Consider the following 18,508-nt stretch of genomic DNA (forward strand, 5'->3'; position numbering starts at 1 on the left):
AAAACCCAGGCCCTGGAGAAAGACGCAGCCTGAAGCCATTCGGGGTGGCCCCATCTCTGCTGCCAGGCCACCAAGGCAGGTGTCTGGGAGGGCATCGCTCTGGGTCAGGAGGAGCCAGACAGCCCATCCCGGGAACAGGGGGATGAACCGTGATGGGGCTGTGCCAAAGGAGAGCAAGTATGCTCATGGTGGGAGCAGCCACCTCTCCTGCCCGCAAAGAAGAGCGGCTGCTGCCTCCTCGCCCTGCCATGGGGCCAGCAGGAACCCCCCCAGCAGGTCCCGGCATAGTCAGCCAGTAACTTGTACTGGACTTGGGCTCCCAGACAGAAAAAACAAACCACTGCTTTTCGGTGTTTACATTAGATGTTTATTTTACAGTTCATTTCACAATCTGTTTCTCTTCTCCCTTTGCCACGAGTTGATTTATGGTGCTGCAGATCCTATCTGCGGGCCCTGCCCAGAGCACAGACCTGGAGAAAAACCTGCCAGGGGTCTCTCCTTGTCGTTGTTGCTGTTTTGTCTACAACTGCCCTTACCTATGAGTTAAACCAGAGCAGTTTCTTCCAAACTGCGATAAATTAGTCTCTTGCTCCCTTGTGCTTGAAGGGTGGGCGGCTCAAGGTCTTTGAAGAAAACTAGAGCAAACAAGCATGGTGCAAAGGGCTGCCCTGAGCTTCCCTCTGGCTGACTTCTCCCCTGGCCGGACCAGCGGGTGTTGAGGACTCCTGGTACGCCGTGGGACCACGGACCCTGCGCCCCATCTGCTGTGCCCCCCTGATGACGAGGCACAGTACCTGGCCGTGGGGCAAGTCCCCGGGCTGTGGGGATGGTCAGTGACCACAGGAGATGGCTCGTCCCTTCCGCCCTGCGCCATAAGGGAATGTCAGGGACTGCTGGGATTAACCGGGATTACTTGCTCCATGGAACACTGAAATTTTGATTTTTATGCTGCTATGTCTTAGCAACATTTGGGGAGGTGGTTTAGCTTCACCGGTTTAACCAAGGCCTTTCCTCCACAGTTGAAGATGCAAAAAAGATGTGCCGCATTTTACTGAGAAAATAAGAGATCTGATGGGAAGATCTGGTGGGAAATCCCTGAGTAAAATTTGGCCTTCCTTGCTGGCTGCGTGCTTTGGAGAAGGAGAAGGATTCACCGCTTCCTCGTACAGAGCCGGGTGCTCCCTGTGAATAACTGGACCCAACCTAAAAGCAGAAGGAAGTGTATTTAAAAAAATAGAGGTGTGGTAATGACACTATCATGCTTTATGTGCGTTGTGTAATCTGTGATGTGTGTGGCTCCTGAAGAGCCTGCTCCCCTGTCACGGCTAAATCACTCCTTGAAAACAACAATAAACTCGTAATAAGTTGGCTGGCTAGAGAGGTTTGTTCCTTTTCCCCAGGAAAATGGTATTCACCACAAACAAATGTGTATTTTTGTGGACTGAACGCTCATGTGACAGACACGGTGGCTTGTATAAATCAAGCCAAAAGTTTTGAAAGAAGAAAATGTCAACCTCTTTATCGCTGCTAATTGCCCTGACGATGCATTTGTTTCACATAGTTTCACATAGAGGGCACTGAGAAGCTATGGTTACCTAAATTAATATCTAAGTAAGTGTCTCCCCACAAACTTGTTTAGCAATTTACACCTTTCAAATTGCAGTTGTGCCAAGTGGGGGGGTTTAATGTTAAGAAATTGCTTTCATGTTCAACTTGATGCAATCTGGAGTCTAGAAGAAGGGAATTGGTTTGGCAATACATGTTTTTCATCTCTAGCTCACTGGTCCAAATTTAGCCCATTTCTGCACGGGTAAAAGTTCTTAAAGGCAATATGAAAATACCTGCTTTTTCCTCCTTTCCTACAAAAAATATATGTACTTTTATTCAACTGTGGAATTATTCTTTCTTATGTGTAATAATTCTGCAGGCATTGGAGAACGATGTGGAAATAGAGAAATGAAATGGTCAGGGAAGTATGAACTTCTTTGCTTTTGTGCACATGGGGATTAAATACTTAAAAGGAAGATCTGCTACGTTTCACCATTTTATGTGTCAATAACCTCTCCAAACTGTACATTAAAGAATAATAATCCAACACTGTGAGTATAAAAATTGACCCTAGATTAGCCAAAATTATATCTGATAAGCCCCAATAAAACCCAAATAATTTGCATCGATACTGTGAAGCTAGGGGAGGGTTCGGGGGTTTCTTTTCCTCTGATTGAAACTGCGCATTTTAGGAAAGGCAGCAAGGCTAACGCTGCTTGGCAGCCTGGCGTGGGGACATTCCTCAAAGCTTGTAAGCAAGTCAAAGGTAGAACTGAAAAGCTGAGGGGCGGCAGCACCAGCGAGGGCGAGGACAGTTTCTGCAGGATGATCGGGAGGTACGTTTCGTAAGAGAGAAACCTTCTCGCCGGGTAATTTTTCATAGCTAGCAACCATGCCTTGCAGTTTCTGTCTTGCAACAGAAGTTGTAAGCAGAGATTTTGTCTCCCTACCTGACCTGTCCACCCTGCAAGAGGGCCACGAAGCCTCAGGGGAAAAACCTGGTCCCTGGGGACTCCTGCAGACACCTCCCTGCCCGCCTCTTGTCCCCCACAGGCCATGATTGATGGGGCTGCAGAAGGGGGGTGGCTGCTGAGGGTGGGTCAGAGACCGGGTAGCTGGAGGAATGGCAGCGGGACTTGCCTGGGCTGAAGTCCCCCAGGCGTGGATGAGTGGGTCCTCCGGAGCTCAGCTGGGCACCCTGATATTGCAGAGGTGCTGTGGGTACCCCGACACTGCAGAGGTGCTGTGGGTACCCCGACATTGCAGCGTCACCATGGACAGCCCAGCACTGCAGAGGTGCCGTGGGTACCCTGACATTGCAGAGGTGCTGGGGGTGCTCTGACATCGCAGAGGTGCCAAAGATGCCCTAGCTTTGCAGAGGTGCCGTGGGTGCCCCAAAAAACCGCCTGTAACCTCTTGCTCCCAGTGTAAACTCAGCCCAAGAGGCATCTGGAGAACATAGGCTTCCTCCTCACAAGCCTGCCTTCATGTGGAGCAGAAGTGGAGAGGTCGTCCCCCTCACCTCCTGCCAGCCTCGCCTGCCCGACCAAACTCAAAATCCCAAGGGAAAAGATTTCACTGGTGTTTTGCAATATCCTTCCTCTGTCTGTTTTTGCCGACCCTGTTTCTCAGTCTGTTGGCTAAAATCAAGTATAGTATCTCAAGGACACCCCGGTCCCATCCTCCTCTGTTGCTCAGGAGGGAACAAGGGGAGATGCAAACAGTTTTGAAAACACTTGTTTACAAATTATTTTGTAATTTCTTGTGAACCTTAAATGAAGTACAGCAACCCATGAACTGAAAATAACCCGAGGAAAGCAGTTAGAAAAGGGATTGTCGATATATGCAATGAGGACTGAAACATGGCAAACATAACTCTACTAAAAAGAATGGAGATACAGCCGCTGGGGTCTGGGTTTCTCTTGTTTGGAAGTCAAATTTAGTGCCGAGTGAGAATGTCCAGCCCCCAGTTCCCGAACAGTTTGACTCCTGAAGCCCTGCTCCTTGCAGTAGGCTCTGTGGGTTTGGGTCTCTGCAGTTTTTTCTACAAAAATTCTGTTCGTGAGGAATGGTTTGCCAGCACTTTATTCCACCACATCTCCCGAGAATGCAGTATAGGATTAAGGCAAATCTACAGTATCTCCTTGGAGCAGTTTGCACTTAGCAGCGTGGTATCTGTAATATTTATACAGGTAAACCTTCCCTTAAACGTACGTGCTGGACATCGGGCATGAGCAGAGGGCTCTCCCAGCCTCGCCGTAGGAAGGTACCCGGTGTGACAGCGACAGGGCAGCCAGCAGCCACATCCGAAGGGCAGCTTCATGCTAGATCGGCAGCTCGGGGGTCTGCCATGGGGCGAGCCGTGAGAGCTATGGACCATGGGCATGCAGACCAGATGTAACAGAGCAAACTGCTGGCATAAAAAGAGCTCCTGCTCTTTATTTGGCATCCAGAACTGGCCCATGGTATCGGGAAGGGGCGGATCAGAGATCTGTGGAGTGCTACTTTTTCTTGCTGATTGCAGGGGACTGCATTAATAGGGCTGCTGAATGTTGATAAGGGCTGCTATAGTGAGAGAAGCCAACCGATATGATAAGGCATGTATTTTTGTGTCACGTTTCAAGCCATTTAATAGCATTGGGTGGGGGTGGGGTGGAGAGGAGCAGAAGTTGGGTTAAAAGATGTCCTTTATGTTAAAGGAACCTACTTGAACTCTCTTTCCTGTAGTTTAAATGAGAAAGTGGGTTAAATTAGTTCCGACAAAGCGCTAACTGCATGAATTATGTTCACAGGCAGGAAAAGTGCAAATTTCTACCACAATGCAGCCTTTTGGGTTTGGGGTGGGTTTTTTTATGACCCCCCGTAGGACTGTACTCGAGGCCTTTCCCAAATAATAGCATCAATTGTAAGAAACTGCGTGAGGATTCTGCATTACTGCTAACCCAGGGACAAGGATGCCAAACTTGCTTTCATTGCGGATGATTTGATTAACCTTTTATTGGGTCCGCGAAAGGCTATTGAACTGACTCGGACACCTTTTCTGTGTTTCAAAGACCCGAGGTGTTTTTTTATCCAGTCCCTCCCCTTTCCCTCAGAGCGCAGAAAGCCTGCAATTACGGGCAGCTTTCAAGGCTGGCAGCTCTCGCTAACAGCCAGGACTTGTTGGGGCGCAGAGTGGAGGAGCTGAATTGCACCTGGACCAGAATGAAAGCCATTTCAAATGGTGCCACTCAACCCCCTGGGGCTGGGACCTCCCCTCATTTCTGGATGTGCACACTGGGAGGCCAGGATTTGGCCTTGGAGTAGGTGTAGCCCATCATTTAGGTTGTAATTGGTTCCTCCTCTGCTGTGGGCAACAAATACCCTACGCAGCACCATGTCCTCTGCTGGCATCCCTGACCCCTCTGGTCATGCCTCCCCGTGCAAACCAGGAAAGGGTAATGTTTGCATGAAAACTCACAGGAACTGGGTGATCACAGAGGTCCTCATGTCCTGCCGTGCTTGACCAAAACCAGCCAATGGTTTCAAGAGCGTCTGTACCTTATGCGTCTTGTTTCTGTAGAAAACCAAGCTTGAGCAAATCCTGAGCTGACCTGAGTGCCTTTGCAGAAGATTAAATTTCTTCACTTGTCTTCTGTTCCCTGGAGCTCTTCAGAGGGGGTCTGGGTCTTTCCACGGCCTTTTTCAAGCGCCCCCCGAAGCCTTACCTGAAGCACTTGAGTATGCTTCAAGCTGGTGATTTTCAACATGAGGCTATGGTAGCATTAGCATGTGGCAACATCTAGGTGAAGAGCATGCAAAGGGCATCGTTGGAGGGAAGGGGAAAGGCATCGTGTATGAGCTCTGGTCTCCTTGGTGAACCTCAGGGCCTTCCATTAGAGGATGGTGACTCGTTCCTAAAATTTTACTGTGATGAAGTGGCTCCCTTTTGTAGGACTCACCACCCTGCTCTGATGTACCTGGATCTACATTTCAACTTAGGTGTCCTGGTGCATGCTTCACGGTGCCAGATTTGTCTCTGGAAGGGATCTGTCTCCGGCACTGCAGGCAGCTCTGCCCCCCTCAGCCTGCAATTTAAGTAGTAAGCTAATTTTTACAACACTGCAGTATGTTTGTGGAGGGAGGGGGATTTTTCCTCCTCGCAGAGGTGATTCTGGGGCTTTCTGCGGCACGAGGGCTGGCAGCTTTTTGTCTTGGCTCACAGGGTCGTTAACGTTTTTAACGGTCATAAAATTATTGCACCCTTTCCTAATATCAGTTGACTTTGGACTTGCGAGCCAGTGCTACCCTTTACACTTTAGCATTTCACAAAGACTTTAAATGTTGGCAGTGAGAGCTGGGTATGAACTAATCCGGGCAGCAAGTTACAGCTGCGGCGTTGCTTCACTTAAGCTTTTCCATGTGTTGACTTCAGGATCAGAGTCTCTATGTGATTCCACCGTATGTGTATGTGAGAGTTCATTTTTTCCCCTGCCCTTATGACTGAGCTTGAAAAATCAGTTCCTCTGAAAGCCAGTCTCTTTTAGGGTGTGCTGGAGTGAACTTCTCTTTCTAGACAAGTGGAGTACTGGGCTAAGATTAAACTTGGTGATTCAACCCTTCAACTTGCAGCCACTTCTCTCCCTTCACACGAGGCTGAGGTGACACAAGATAAAGACGATTTCCTTCAAAGAAAAAGCAAAAAGGTCTTCTAAGAAGGCCTGAAATACCCATAGCCTGAAAACTCCTTCAGGAATGTAATTTATGGTGCATGTTTGGGGGGCGGAATATCAGGTAGATGTATCCCATACATTTTTATCTGCGCAACGTGCCTGTCTCTTTATATGATCCTTCACCCAGAATTGTATTTTAATATTACAGCTGAAGACAGGTATTTAATTGTTGTGGTGCCTATAAGAAACTACAGGCTCCTCTGAAGTCCTCTGAAACTGTGAAGTGTTTCACAATGTATGAAGAGGTAATTTGCATTGAGAATCAATATGCCAGTTATTGTGTCAACACTTACTGTTTTGGCGTGTTTCTTGGCTTCTTGTCCCAGGGTATACAGCCACATACGGTCCCAGTTCGTCTGTGAGACGCAAGATGTGCCTTGGCTCTGCGACAGTGACAGGACTTGTTAAAGGAGATGCAAACCGAAGATGAAGAAGACCAGCACAGTTTGTACTGTCTTATCTAGTCTAGCTTCATTCTGTCAGGGAACATCAATTAAATCAGATGAAGAAATTAGGGAGCTTTTGTCTAGCTGGTAAGTTAAATAAATATTGATTAAAATAAAATGATTGTTAAACAGATGAGTCAAAATAACTACCATACCAATCTGTATGGTTTATATAACGTCAAGTGATGTTGGAATACAAGTGTCAAATATGGGCCCAAAGATGTTCTCCTTCTTCATTTTATTTATTTCAAAGATGGTTGTGCCCTGAGTCAGGGACCAGGAATAGCCGTGCCAGGCGCTGCGCTACCTCGGAACGAAAAGATGAACCTTGCCTCTTGGCTTCCTCTGCAGCCTGACGGCTCTTTGGGACACGAGGGCGATGCACATGGGAGGAGCACGAGAAACAGCCGGACGGTACGGCTTTTAACGTCATGGCTCCCAGCATGGAACAGTGTAAACACAGGACACACGCAATGTGTGACTGCAGAATAGTTGGCGGCAGAGCTTCTGCCATGTAATACTCTGTGACGGGGCTGAGAGCCATCCAGAAGGAGATCAGCTGAAATGGTCCTGGGAGCTTGGAGAAAGCAACCAGAAAACATTGGCTGTCTCTGCTAGACCTGTTAGTTTTTAATTGCTCCATGGTAACTAATAACTAAGCTGCACAGGAAGAATTAGAATGCAAACTTGGATTGCGCTTCCAGTCTTTTTAAAGTGCTTGCTTTAGGGGCTTTGTATACGTGCGAGGCATGGGGAAGGCCGGTGAAGTGGAAAGGTGCTGTGGGTTGGGATAAGTAGTTATATGAGGGAAATGTGTCTCTTTACTCTCCCTCGGTGTCCCCAGATACATGAAAACAGGGCGCAGGCAAAAGGGACGGGTACACGCCTGAGAGCTCCTGGCTTTCCAGGTGTTCACAGCACAAATGAGAGTGGCTGCACCTCCTGAGGTTGCCCAAACAGCCACTGCAAACTTTCTGGCAGATAACTTTGCTTCCTATTGTTTCCTCCTCACCTGGGAAAAAGGCTGCTGGATTATCGCTTTTCCAGCCAGCTGCTGACCCAGTGGCGCACAACCAAGTCTGACACCCACTGGGCTCAAAGATGCTTACCAAATCCTGTCCTCAGGATGCTTACCTCATCCTCACAGCAACAAAATGGCTCTTAAACCCATCCTGTATACGTCTTCCCCGGGACACATGTATCTGCTGCAGATCCCAATCACGGCGGGCCAGGGCCTGGTGGCGGGGTGGGTGATGCTGGGTCAGTCATCACCCTCTCCAGGTTTGCTCCTCACCTCCAGCATGAAGAAAATAATCGTTCTTTTCTCTGTCTACCGCAAAGATAAAAAGCAAAAGCTAGGAAAGGTTTATGATCTATTTATACTTACAAATAATTTTCAGATAAAATTTTTGTAAGTGTCTGTGATCAAGAGCTAGGAAAAAAAAAAATTTTAAGTGGTGCTACTCCCCACCCCAGGCAACCATTTATTGGTAAGCTTTTATTTTTTTCACAGGTAGCTCTAGTTTTACTCTATCAAGGCTGCCAAGGACCTTCAGAGCCTGATGACACCTTTTCATTTGAACAAGCACATTTTTGGGTGGGTTTTCTGCCAAAGGTGAGAGACGATTCACGTGCAGGGTGAAGCTAACCTAGAGATGAACTGCCCTGCTGCTGGCTCATCTCTTTTTTTTTTTTCCTATTTTGTTCTGGTTTTGTTATACTGACAAATTTCTGGGCTACATTTGTTAGGCTTATGTTCTAACACCTTGCCTGATATTTTTGCTTTACATGTCAGCTTTTCGTTTTCAAGTTGCTAACTACTATCAGGTAACTGAGGTTAACAGAGGTTTCTTTCTTTAGCTGTAACTTAGTTAGCAGAGAAAGAGTACTTCACTGAACTCTAGGTATTCTTGACGAGTCCCACTCAAAATTTCACAGGGTGCTTTCACTCATTTACCTGCAGTAATTGACCTGGCCCCCCCGCAGCCCCCGGTAAGCATCTCTGCCAGCGGGACACCTCCAGCAGCCGCTCCGCCAGGTAAGCACAAAGGCTCACAAAGCAGAAATGCCTTCGGGCCCCAGGGGTGTCAATAGGTCTGCTCAGCTTTGCCGAGTTTAGTCATGCATTTCAAGTTTCTTCCTGAACCGGGGTCTTAATTCTTGTGCCATTTTACTGGAACAAAGGGGTCAGATTATTTATAGGTCGGTCGCCTTTGTGTGCGTGCAGCTAGCAATGCCTTCGGTGCTCCAGTTCCTGGGACTCTTTTTCCCTCCGGCTCTTAAGTCTCACCTATTCTCTCCTAATGCAATAACAGTAATTATCCTATCGCTGGCCACAGCAGCACCCTCCATTAGCGCCTGCCTTACCTAGGGTACAGCGCAGGCTGGGAGCCAGGTAAAGCCCGTGTAATTTATAGCTCATCAGAGAAGCAAACCAGCCCACGGTCTTCCTGTTTTGCAAAGAGACGGACTTACCACCTAGACGCTGCTGCGATGGGTGCGCTGGAAAGGCAGGAAGATAAAAGTAGTGCACAGGCAAGCTCTGGCCCCGTCTCTGTTTGTGTTCTCTGTTGTTTCACTCAGGCATGCAGTCAAACAAAATCATCATGACTTGATGCAACCAGAAGACAATATTGATGTGTTTTTTGCTCCTCAGTAGGCCCACGACATTTCACAATGTAATTGTTGTTTCGCATCCGGCTGCTGAGCACGGACCAAGAGACGTGGAGCTGGTCCTGCTAAGGTTTCTCTGCTAAGGCCAGGATTCAGCACAACAACGACCTTTTACACGTTTTGTTTGACTGCTATCCTATAGCATCTTATAGGATGTGCTGTATGGCGCACGGACTGACTTCACAGCTTCTTCAGACCTTGTACATTTTCAGGGTGCATCCGAGGCTCCTTTGGGCTGAAATCGCAATCCAGTCCTCTGACAGGTGGCTTGGTCTCAAAATTGCAGAAAAGGGGCTGAGTGAGGAGAAAAAAAAACCGCTCTGAAGGGACAGGGATGTTTGGCTTCCGCCTGCCCTTCTGCCACCAAACCCTTTGGCCTGGGGCAGCCTGGGGCTACCCACCAGTCTGTCTGAAAACAGCACCCTGCTGGTGTTTTTGCCTAAAATCCTGCTCTTTCTATGGCCGAACTCTTTCTCTCACTCTCCTTGCCCTGGAAAGTGCTGCGCCGGGCAGGGAGGTGGCCACAGGGGGTATTTTGTGCATCCCCCCAAACTGAGCAGGGATGGTCTGTTGAGCTGTCGGTGACCCGAACCATCAGCGGCCATCCTAACGGCCCAGCTTCCCACCTCAGGCACCAAAGAACTGCTGTCGCTGCCAAAAATATTTTCAAAAGTGTAACCAAATAGAAAACAAGAATCTATAAATTCTCCTTCACGACAGCTCTTGTGGTGTGTCTGCTCTTGGGAGGAGAAATTATTTTTCTTTAACTGCTAAGCTGACACATCCAGCAAGATTTGGAGGGCAGAGGTAATTGATGAGGTTAGATGAAATGAAGAGCAGATCACTCCTGACACTGATCTCAGCCTTGTGCAAGCAAGACCAGATAGTTCTTTGTGCAGAGGGTGCAACACGCACCCATCTGCACGGGAGAGATCGATCAAGGAAAATCTTCTCCAACTCCGTTTGGACTTGGCCCGCTTCTGTCCTCCAGGTAGCGAGGAGCATTTTCTGCCGGGCCTTAGAGCACCTCAGGCTCATAACCACGCGCTTCCCAGCATAAAAGTTTCTGGCAACATTTTGCTGAGAAGCTTTTGCACTTCTGATGGTCAAAGGTGGCCTCTGAAACTCAGCAGGAGCAAAGCTGCGGGGTCAGAAATACGTTTTGTCTTTGTTCGTTTAGCTGCTGCTCATGTTTTTGGCTGAGGTAAAAACTCTTTTGGAAATTATTCATATCTACATTCAGTGCTTTGGCAATCTGAGGAGACTGCATTACTCGATGATGCTTCAAGCTAGCAATGGTAGGGCCTAGATATTCTTGAATTTGACAACCAACAAATGTCTTCATCAGTGAACTCGTACAAGGTGATGTTGTTTTGATGTGCAATTAAGTTACTAGGGATCTAGTCACAGAGCAGAGCTTTGAACTGAGTAGCTCTCACTGTTTGAAGCAAATGGGGGAAGAAACACAAATACGAATGCATCTGAGACTCAGTTTGCCAACGGGCAAACTGCTGAAGTGGGGTGATGTTCCTCAGCAGAGCTGGCTCGAGTGGACAAGGTGGAGGCTTGAGTGCAGGGGAAGCCCAGGCAGAGGCGTGGAGGTGGGGGATCCCGCACCCTGCCTGCTCGCTCCACGTGTCCGTGGCACTCAGTTCTCCGGTTAGTCCTGGGGAGCCTCGGGAAGGCTCTTGGGAAGACACAAGGGTTCACAGGCTGCAGAAAGAGGACCTGATCATTTAGAGGTCAAGAAATGCCAGTATAACTGTCAAAAGCAAACCTGAGCTGAAACCTGCAAAGTGTTCCAGAAAAAATGGGAAAAACTTCTTCAAATCTCAGTGTAAGAGAGGAAGAAAAGCAGAGTCAGGCTGCTGTGCAGTAAATGAGATTAAAGCTAATCTAGGCATGGCCTAAAATCAAAGGAGTATTTTACCTCTGTTCTCGTCTAAGGAAGACAAATCCTAGGGGCAAAAGCAGGCTGGTTAATGGGAACAGGGATATGGAAATGGAAATGGAATCGCTACTGTGGGGAAGCAAAGCTCCAAGAGCAGGCTGCGTTCCTCTTGGGGGGTCAGGTCATGCCTGTCCAGGAGTTCTGGAAAGACCAGCATGCGAGGTGGCACGTCTAATAGCAACTGGTTTTATACATCTGTCAAGTCAGTGAGGGACCCGGTGACTGCAGAATATCCATTACAATGCATTTGGTTGCGCAGGGTTAAAAAATAATCCAGCCAGCCGTCATTCTTATAACTCTGACCTCACTGGTATGCGGGGCTTTGGAACATGCCTTGAAGGTTAATTAAAAATACAAAGGCACATCAAAAATGGGATGAAATGCAACTAAAGGTACATCCTGCCAGACTAACCCGATGGTTCTCTTTGATAAAACAATTATTTTTCCAGACAGGTGATATCTGCCAGATTTCCTTTATCTAGACTACTTTAATGTATTTGCTATGATGTCAAGTGTGAAACAACTGATGTTGCTGGAGACAAAACAGATTAGCAGAGGAATTGCGTCGTTGGTAAGAAGAGGAGACAATGAGTGCTGGGGGTGGAGACCTCAGGCCAGGAGGAGCTGTCTGGGAGAGTTCTTCAAATAGGAGTTTTGGGACCAATTTTGTTTTAATGTTTGCATTAACGGCACGCTGCTGGCCCATGCGAGCATTGTGCTGATCAAATGTGCTGCACAAAGCTGTGACGCATCGCTGGCACGGAGGTGGTTTGGAGGCCAGGCAGGACGAGCAGGGCATCTTGAGAATGGCTGTAATAAAAGGAGGATGACATTCAAGTAAAAGACAAAGAGTCATGCAGGTGAAAGGCGGTGTCAGAGGCGGCTTTTGCTATTAACAGGGAGTGAATCAGTTGGGAAAATAACTGAGGAAAAAGAAAAATTAGCATTAGATAGTCACAGAAGTGTTGTGTGCTGCCAGCTTGATCCTTATGTTGCATCTATTTCCAGTTGAGATGAGGAAATATTAGTGCCAACATATATAGCCCAGATCAAATCTCCTCCCTTCCCGCCCCTCCTTTTGGGAAAGATGCATTAACAGCAGAGCAGCTGCAGAGAAGAGCTGCAAGGGAGACCAGGGGACCAGAGACCCTCTCTCCCAGGAGGCCACGGGAAGGTCCTGGAGCACACGCATGTGGTGATGAGGGTGGAATTTGATGGAGCAGGCACCTTCCTGTGGTCTCGGGCTCACGTATCCAAACACTGCCTGCACAGGGCTGCTCTAGCCTAAGGCCAGCCCACATTGCTGCCAGCTGCTAGCACAGTCACATTTATTTTCTTTGGATTAGGGGCAAAAGCAACCCCTGGGGCAAGTGGCGTAGGCGGGGGTAGGGTAGAGGAGGGAGGAAAGGCCAGGGTGGACCAGCTCAGTGGTGTCTCCCAGTGCTTTGGTACCAAATGAAGCCCCGGTGCAATGTTTCGCCCTCTGTCCTGAGAGTTACCAGCCCTTCCACCAGCACCTTCCACTCGAGCTGGGCTCGAGCCGTGCCGCAGCCTCAGAGGTCCGACTCCATCGATGGCGTGCCATAAGGAGCGGTTGCAGTTGCGTGCAGTTACATTTGTTTTAATATTTTTCCTCAAAGCTTGGAAAAGCAACTGAAAAATGAATAAAAACAACTGCCTGTCTGCTTGATTCACAGCCAGAGCGATAAAGTACATATTGCTCTGCCTAGCAATTACCAGAAGTTTTTCTGCATGTGTTGTGGAGAAGGGAATTTGCAGGAGGGCCCCAGATGAAGCCTAAACAAACAGGTAGGAACAGAGTCCAACCCTCTGGCCGTGCCTCAAGCCAGTCAGACATGGAGCAATCCGGGTCTGGAAGCTGCATTGCCGCCCTTGTTGGAGATGCTGTTGGAGAGGGGCTGTTGCTGGGGGCTGTCAGATAAGGCCCTGCAAGTTGCTAAGAAATGGCTTCCAGCCCAGGTTTGCCGCACAAATACTCAGGTCAGCAAGGGGAGCAGAGGTGCTCGGAGCTGTCAAAATTGGGCTGCAGGGCCGTGCCCTTTACAGAGGGACTGCGTGGTTATGTTTTTAGCTTCCCTAGGAGCTAATATTGTCTCCGTGGCTGATGCCTTTCTAAAGAGAGAGGTAAGAGGGAAAGGCAGAGTGTGAGAGAAGAGTAAATAAGAAAAAGAAGAGGTGGATGCCCGTGCAAAACCGCAAGAATTAAAAGTGGAGGCTCTTAAAGCTTGTGTAAGACGCACACAGCATTTGCAGGTTTGGCAAAGCAGCCAGGAGGGCTCCTGCTCCTCTTGCGAGAGCAGCCGGGAGCAAAGCGGGACTCTCCCACCGGCCAACCCTGGCAGCCTGTTGATAAACACGTTGGTGATGAGAAGCTAAGTCAAATACAATTATTAAACTGATTATTCATATTCCATTCCGTTCACTGTGGGAAGATACTCCTTTTGGGGTTAGGTTTATGGGCCATACAGATTGTTGGAGTGAATCTAATTAGCAAGAGAAATCCGAATGGAACAATGACTGGTAATTGTTGTTAATGATGCAAGCATATTATACCAGCTAAAATGAAGTCTTGGGTTGCAAGCAGCGCTGAAAGGCAAACGAACGTTAACAGTTGTACATTAAAATGCTACGAGTCCCTACCTCGCTGCTGTCAGGTGTGGTTAAGCTGAGCTCCCACCCGTAAAACAGCAGTGACTTGCCAATTTTTATTCCCGGGGGCCACCGGAATAAAATGCTGCAAGAAATGAATGACCTGCAGAGCTTTGGTAGGAGGAGTGGTCTGGAACTTGTGTACAGGCTGAAAGCTGTCCCCTGCTTTGCTTTCACCGAGGCAAACCTCAGCTGCCTCCAGAGCTGATTTAAAAAACAGGATCCTTTTTACTTGCACAGTCTCTGGATTGTGCATTTGTGCAGGTGCAGGGCCTCCAGCCTGGAAGTCGGACCATCCCGGGCTCCCCAGCTCTTGGCACACCTCTCCAGCTCCACCAGGCCAGCGTGGGGCGGGCCGCCATCCAAATATTTTGGTTTAAATTTGGATCGTGAATTATGCAATACACACAGACGCATACACACAAACCCTATTTTGTTGCTTCTGCCACCAGAGGTGGGCACGCAGACCTTTCCGACCGTACGGCGAGCTGTGCATCTGAATTTGTTGGAAAGATCTGGTCCAGAGCCTGCATTTTGGTTAGCAGCCCCCAAACTAGCGTGCTGATGACTGGCACTCTCAGTCTGTGGAAAGTGCCGTGCTTAAACAGTCAGTGGAGCTGGGACAACTCGTAGCAGTCGTGGATTTGGTCCAGCACTGAGCTTCAGATCTCACATGGGATGGCCGTGGTCCCATGCCTTGTTTCTCTCTTTCTAGCCTTCAAAATGTTTTGGACTGGTCTTCAGTTCAAGACCTACCTATTCCTCTGTGGTTTTTGGGTAGGATGGGTTTGTAAGAGGTGAATCGTATAGAAAAGATGTTGGGAAAGGTGGTTCAAGCAGCATCATTTTGTTTTTCAGAGGTTAAATGCAAGTTAGCTGTTTTCTTGGCAATACTATAAATGTAAATATGATGGGAAGCCTGGACAGTTGAAACGTTTTCTACTTATTCATCCTTCCAAATATGTGTGGGCAAGACAACCTGGCACAGACAAAATGCAGACTTTCCCTTACATTACTTACTTTACATTTTCTGTGGCATAAAAGATGAGAGTTATAATGCCCAAGGGTGGGAAGGAAAACGGAAGGAAGAACGTGAGAACGAGAGTTTTAAGACCACGGCATCAGATAAGACCTCCATGCCTGCAGACCACTGCGTCCTTGACCAGAACGTGCAAGCTGGCTGTTAAATATCACTTCATTGATACGGTGTTGGAGATGGAGCTGGGCACTTGGCTAAAATGAAAATGTTTTAGTTAAGAAAAAAGTTTATATTAACAGTTGTAGAACTTGAATAAAAACAAACGAAAGGGCTGGCAAAATCTAATCCAAATACTTTTGTTTGAAATAGCATTTAAGAGTGGTCTGAGATCGCTGGTTTCTTATAAAAACCCTCAAAAATTCAACAATAATTTTCAATGTTTTTTTAAATAGGTTTGTCAAAACTTTTAAAAACATAGAGAAAAGAAACCTTTCTTCTGTGTAGTCCTCCTCTTCCTGATGCAGGTTTCAGTCATTATAATGAGTCCATTGATAGGCACTCAGTTTTGCCAAGGACGCCTAAGGTTAAAAATTAAAAAGCTGTGAAAGTACTCAGTACATTTAATATATTTTAAGGACTTTTGTTTGAGTTTCTCTAATGACTGGCATAGAAGTTTTCTTCATATATCCAAATTCATACCTAGAAATGTATTTTCCACAGCTAAGAGTGTTATCATAACTTCGTTTTTGTCTGTTAAAAACAATAATGAGATTTGACTTTTTCTATGCTTTTTTTCTACAGGAGTACAAATGGTGAATTTTTTATTTCTCTTTGCTATTCAGATATGTCAAGGAATTTCGAAGAAAAACAAAAATTTGCCATTGAAAACAAAATTCCTACACTGTTAGGCGCCCTTGTTTTAAATATCAGGAGTGAATTGTTTCTTTGCAAATTATTTGAATAAGAGAATGCATAAAAAAAATTTCTCCATTTTTGGAGATATTCAAAACTCAGTTGAACAAGGCGCTGAGGAGCCTGAACAAACGTAGAAGCTGGTCCAGCTCCAAGCAGGGGATTGGGCCACATGAATTCCAGAGGTTCCTTCCAAACCAAACTATTCCATGATACCAAAACCGAATTTTTTTAGTTCACAGTTTTTAGTATATTTTTTCTAGTCTTATTTGAATCTAGAGTTCTTCCAGATTTGAACACTTTTTTTTTTTTTTTAATCAAAACCTAGGTCAGTGTTCATTTATCTCTTCATTATTATCAATTACAGTAAATAAATCTGTTACCTTCAACTGGAAGGCTAGGGAATGATTAAAAATTACAAAGAGACCTCTTGGTATCTCTTTAACAAGAGCGAACAAATGCTCAAGAGGAATCTTCACAAACCATTTTGCTAATTCACTTACAAATATTGTGTAAGAAGGCATAACAGAACCAGCAAGGTATCTCTGATCATATTATAACCGAGCTTTATTCTGTAACAGCTTCAATATACTAATAAAAACCTTATGTCTTTATTACCAAAAACCATTGCACTGTATCTAACTTAAATTGCCTGGTGTTTTAAATGTACTTTTACAGACAAATCTCTGTAATACAAGTTTCTCACATGTATGCCTTGAAATTATCAATCAATGGAGCATTTAAGAATACAAAAACAGTGAAGTGTGGCAGTACGGGTCGTGATGGGCTCCCCAGTATGGAGCTGGACTCTCTCTTTTGCAGTAACTCAGGGAACACTCAGATGAACTCAGATGAATCTTCCAAGCCTCCTTTTTGTCTACATGACTTGTTCTCCATTCATTTGCTTTCCCATGGGTTGATATTTTTTCTTGTCTATTAATACAGAACCGGAGGAGGCAGCAGCAGGAGGTAAAGAACCAGCAGCTATCCAGCCGGGATGGGAGAAAATATGCTCCCAGCCTGTGAACACGGAAGCGTGAGAGGAGATCTGCACCAGAGCAGGATGAGGTTTACAGCATCTAAATTTCAGCTCAGTTCCCACACCTAACGTTTGCTGTTGGACATTCATTCATCTCCTGAAAAACACTGGTTAAAAAAAAACCCAACATTTTTAAACTTCATTTCCCTAATGCGATAAACCTTCTTAACCTTATAAAATGTGATTATCAAAGAACAAAGAATTCCTCCTACTTTCTTTATTATGTACAATTTACATACTACCCCATCCTTCCAGTGCAGGTTGGTAATATTTAAAGGGCACTGAAATATGATAATAACAAGTACTAAGCTTGCTGATGTATTATGAAATGTATCCCATTAGTCACTTTATATCTGAAAGGCAGAAAAATTTCCAGCTAGCAACAGAAAGACTTTTAGGATTAAAAAAAAAAATGTTTGGCAGGCAGTAGGCGTGTTAAACTACGCCAGGAGGAACCCAATCGGAGGTTCCTAGAGACAACAGGAGCGTAAATAAGTTGCCATCAGCGTTGCCTGCTACTGCTAATTGAAGACAATTCAAAGCTCTGTAACACGAAGGAGCAAAAGAGCAGCGAAGGGCAGCCCGGTGGCAGCCGTGTGCTGGCTGTGGAGATCTCTGGGAGGAACCATCGCCCTCCAAAGCTGCAGAGAGAAACGTGGCAGCAGATGCTCCAGCTCACCTGATCCGCACTGTGCCGCGCTCCAGCTCGTCGTGCGGGCCACAAACAAGATGCCTCACTTTCTTAGCTTAGAAAAACCGATCCACTACCAAAAATGCTCTGGTGCTGGTGAGAGAGATTGAGAGATTCTTGCCAAGGCTTCTTGTTTTTCTCCTACATGAGAACATAGCTGGTGCAAGAGATCTTACCACTGGAAACCAGAGCAAGAAGAACACTTCAATTTTGGACACAAAGCAAGCCAGACAAAGGACAACAACTTTTCCCGTGGTTTGTTTATATCTTTAACTACCTAGAAAAGTTTTTTTCTGTGATCTGTGATTTATCCTGAAACAGAAATGTTCTTGATGGGCCAGGCAAAGGCTTTTTCCAAGAGGACCATGTCTTAATCACATTAAAATTTTCATTCAATCCTTTTACTTTGGAGAAGGAGCTCTTTTAGCAGAAAAGGAGTGTGCAACCAGCAAGCCTCCTTGCATAGCTCAAGAGCAGCACGCTGAAGAGAAATAGGCCACAATACTTTATTTTCCAGGTGTGTCCAAGCCCAGGACTGTGGGTTTCAGAAGATGGCCACGGAACTGCTACGGGCTTCGGTGAAGATCAGAAATCTTCTCCTGCCTCAGAAGGACATGTTCCTCAGCCTCACAGCGCTACATTCAGAAAGTCATCCTAAAATGAGATGGAGGAATTGCTTTTTCCACCTGTGAAGTAACACTGCTTTCATATCTGACCACAACGAGTAAAATGAGCAAAATTAATATAAATGATCATGACCCCTCAGTCCAGCTTCTGGTCCTGGAAGGAGCTGGTTTATTTACAGGACACTCTTTCTGCTGCACAGTGAAGACCAGCAGCGGAAGGAGGCCTGAGAAAGGATAAGCTTCATCACCCCCAGCCTTGTT

General features: G+C 46.5%; 1 long non-coding RNA gene across 1 annotated transcript; it reads left to right on the forward strand.

Annotated features, from left to right (window-relative positions):
* Positions 1–81: 81 nt before the first annotated feature.
* Positions 82–16,915, forward strand: LOC142080356 (uncharacterized). Its single transcript, XR_012672970.1, has 4 exons — positions 82–177; positions 1,020–2,099; positions 6,587–7,120; positions 16,837–16,915. It is a non-coding gene; the product is annotated as an uncharacterized LOC142080356 (long non-coding RNA).
* Positions 16,916–18,508: the final 1,593 nt, after the last annotated feature.

Source organism: Calonectris borealis, chromosome 3, assembly GCF_964195595.1.
Source record: "Calonectris borealis chromosome 3, bCalBor7.hap1.2, whole genome shotgun sequence".
NCBI classification, from domain to species: Eukaryota; Metazoa; Chordata; class Aves; order Procellariiformes; family Procellariidae; genus Calonectris; species Calonectris borealis.